Here is a 4,054-nt window from a genome sequence, read left to right on the forward strand (position 1 = left end):
ACTTGTAATTCGCGATGCAATTGGTTATTTCTTGAAAAGATTGTAGTTTTTTACTTTTCGTGAAGGATGCCGCTCCCCAGACTTCACAGCCGTACATCAGCAGTGGCCTGAGAATTGTTTTAAATATAACAACAGTTGTTTCTGGTTTTAGTTTGGAATTTCTGTTTAGGATAGAATATAGCATTGCTAACCTTGCATAAGTTTGAGTTAGTTTGAAATTTGGACATATGGAATTGAGCTCTGGGGCTCTACTAAACCATCAAATTCCTCCTGCCTATTCAATCCTTACAATCCAAAATCCTTGATCCTCCTTATTACGTTACAAATAAACTCATTCACAAAGAGCTTAACATCCCATTCGTTGCGGATTTGGCCCAAAACAGATATGCGTCTTTTCATTCCAAACTCCTTATCCATCCTAACCCATTAATTCTTAATCTTTCATCCTTAACCATCCCTGATAATCCTCCGAGGCGCCTGAAAAGAAGATGGCCACGGGACGTTCTAATTTAAATTAATGCTTGAAGTTCCACCAATGGGTGGTTCCTTCCCAAGATTTTCAAGTGTATATGAAACATATAACTTATTTACTTATTGTATTTTATTATTTGTTGTAAATCACATTAAATTAAAAAAATTATTTGTTTTATTTTTTCTAATAAAAGTAACCCAATGAGATACAAACGAGCAGGTTAGTGCAAAAATAAAAATTTCTCTAAAGGTGAAGGAGTAGGTATTAACATGTTGAGGTGAAAAAAACTTCCTTAAATCGCAACATTTCGGTGTGTTTGCCCCATCTTCTGGTATTATAATTCCTTATGGTCAATTTTTTTGTTTATTAATATCTTTATTGAATTTTACAACTGTATATTATATAATACATTCAGTAAATTTGATCTTAGTTAAAATGGAGTGTTACAGACGTGTAGAGCAACTACCCATTGATAGCACTCTAATGACATTTTACATTAGCAGGTCTCGTGGCCATCATCTTTTCAGGTGCCTCGGAGGATTGTCAGGGATTGAAGAGGATGGAAGGTTAGAAACTAGGAGGTTTGAGTGGTTAAGGAGTTTATAATAGAAGGAGTTATATCAGGTTCAGGCTAGATCGGTTACATAGGGAACATTAAGGTCTTTATGTATGATTTTATTTGTGACAAAGTAAGGAGCATTGAGGATTTTACGAAGGATCTTTACCAATAAAGATTGGATACGAGAGGAATTCGGAGGTTTAGTGGAGTTCCAAAGCTCAATTTCATATGTCCAGATTGGCCTTATTACAGTCATTTAGATCAGTCTTGTGTAATGAGTTGGAAGTTTTGAACGTTTATCTAGTAAGTGCTGTAATAGTAGAAATTAGGGGTTGCGACATCGATAAAAAAAACATCGATGTTTTAAAACATCGATGTTCTAAAATTTCGTTGGTTACAATACATTACCCAAAAAACATCGATGTTTTTGAACAACTATTTAAGAAACATAAGGTCTGTTCCAATAATCACCCATTCTACGCCCTGTCAGAAGTGTTTTTTTAAACAAAGAATCCGAGATGGACTACAAAAAACATCGATGTTTTTAAAATATCGTTCCTTAAAATACATTACCCAAAATATATCGATGCTTTTGACCAACTATTTAAGAAACATGAGGTCTGTTCCAAAGATCCCGCGTCCTACGCGAAAGAAGTGCTTCTACTAAGAAGTGCTTTTTGAAACAAAGAAATCAACATTGACTACAAAATACATCGATGTTTTTAAAATATCGTTCCATACAATACCTTACTCAAAATAGAACATAAGGTCTGTTCCAACGGTCCCGCGCCTTACGGCCTGTAAGAAGTGGTTTTAGAAACTTACAATCCGACATCGACTAAAAAAACATCGATGTTATAAAATATCGTTCCTTACAATACATTACTAAAAATACATCGATGTTTTTGAACAACTATTTCAGAAAAATAAGGTCTGTTCCAACGGTCCCGCGCCTTACGGCCTGTAAGAAGTGGTTTTAGAAACATACAATCCGACATCGACTACAAAAAACATCGATTTTTTTAAAATATCGTTTTTTACAATACATTACCCAAAATACACTGATGTTTTTGAACAACTATTTCAGAAACATAAGGTCTGTTCCAACGATCCCATATTCTACGGCCTGTAAGAAGAGTTTTTTCAAGGAATGTGACATCACTAAAAAAACATCGAAGTTTTAAAATATTGTTGCTTAAAATACATTACCCAAAATACATCGATGATTTTAAAATATCGTTTGCTTACAATACCTTATTCAAAATACGTCGATGTTTTTGAACAACTTTTTCAAAAACATGAGGTCTGGTCCAACGATCCCGCGTCCTACGGCTTGTAAGAAGTGCTTTTTGAAATAAAAAAAATCCGACATCGACTACTAAAAACATCGATGTTTTTTGTAGTCCATCTCGGATTCTTTGTTTAAAAAAACACCTCTGACAGGCCGTAGAATGCGGGATCGTTGGAACAGACCTTATGTTTCTGAAATAGTTGTTCAAAAACATCGATGTATTCTGGGTAATGTATCGTAAGCAACATTATTTTGATATTGAACATTGATATTTCAAAACATCGATGTTTTTTTTATCAATGTTGCATTTTTTTTGCAAAAACCACTTCCGACTGGCCGGACTATATGTCGTCGTTGAAACAGACCTTGAGTTACTGAAATGGTTGTTCAAAAACTTCGATGTTTTTTGGCAAAGATTTGTATGCAATGATATTTTAATATTGAGCAAAGATATTTTAAAACATCGATGTTTTTCTAGTCGTAATTTATCTCTATCATGTCGATAGCTTGAAGGTTGGAGGTACTTTTTTATTCGACCATATTTTTGATAGTTTTCATTTAGTTACATTTGGAAAAAAAAAAATGAAAAATTGGGACAAAACATCGTTGTTTAGAAAACATCGGCTTAAAAACATCGATGTTTAGAAAACATCGGCTTAAAACATCGAAATCGACGTGCAGTTGGACAATTTTAAACCATTACATACCAGAAATACTCCACTTCAATCTAGTCAGTCACTTGTAGGAAATTTTATTTACCACCTGAGGGGATTGATTACTTTAATCAAATGAAGTTTAAACTTTCGGTAGGTAAGGTTGGTAGAAAGGTGTGAAATGTTTTGGGATAGATCTATAATAGAAAGAGTGGTTTTGTAGCACAGAATTCCAGAGTCACTTGTGAACAATGCCAGCCTTCTGAATTTGAAATATATATCATATTTCCATAATTAACTCCAGTTTCTAATTTCACTTACCAGCATATGGAATATTGAGTAAGAGATATTGCGATCGTGTAAAATTTCGAATTCCAGTTTTGCGCGTTTAGAAGTTCCCTGTATTCAAATTATCAAGTCTCGTAAAATTTTCTGTTTTTTTTTTTTTTTTTTTTACGATGGTCGGTGGAAATCTTCAAAAGACCCATACTACTTTCAAAGAAGATTTTTTTTTTAATCCTCATTTAGACACTATCAGACTATTTCAATGACGATAAAACATATTTGATATTAAAAGCCAAATAAGTTTATGATTATTTACTGAGTTTATACCAAATTGTTTGAGTCATTTTGGATAAAATCCATTCCATTTTTTAATCCCCATACCTATACTTGGCAGACTCATCAATTTTGACTAGTAATTAAACCTAGTTTTCATTAAAGTAATCAAAAATTGGGGTGAGATAACTCCGTATGTTTTCTTCCCGGCTCTTGTACCATTACATTTCAGGTATCTACATACCCGCCTTAAGTATGCAATTTCTTTTGAGGTAGGCTTTCCATACACATACAGACCATTTTGCAAAATGGTTTCCTTACTATATATTCCTTATATAGGTAAGTGAAAGGAAAAATTAAAAACGAATATATCAACTCAGTGAAAACTAGAACCTTTTTCTTTCATTTTTAATATATTGAAATATTTTTATTATTTTTTTATTATACTCTTTTGTATGAGCAGAAGATGGTCAGGGGTACGGTCAGCAATAAACAAAAATTATTTATTTATGCCGACGTTT

General features: G+C 33.2%; 1 protein-coding gene across 1 annotated transcript in view; it reads right to left on the reverse strand.

Annotated features, from left to right (window-relative positions):
* Positions 1-4,054, reverse strand: part of LOC106678782 (esterase FE4) — a 33,158-nt gene that overhangs the window by 25,847 nt on the left and 3,257 nt on the right. The window lies entirely within an intron of this gene.

The sequence above is a fragment of the Halyomorpha halys genome, unplaced genomic scaffold (genome assembly GCF_000696795.3).
Source record: "Halyomorpha halys isolate HHAL.00 unplaced genomic scaffold, Hhal_1.1 Scaffold159.1, whole genome shotgun sequence".
NCBI classification, from domain to species: Eukaryota; Metazoa; Arthropoda; class Insecta; order Hemiptera; family Pentatomidae; genus Halyomorpha; species Halyomorpha halys.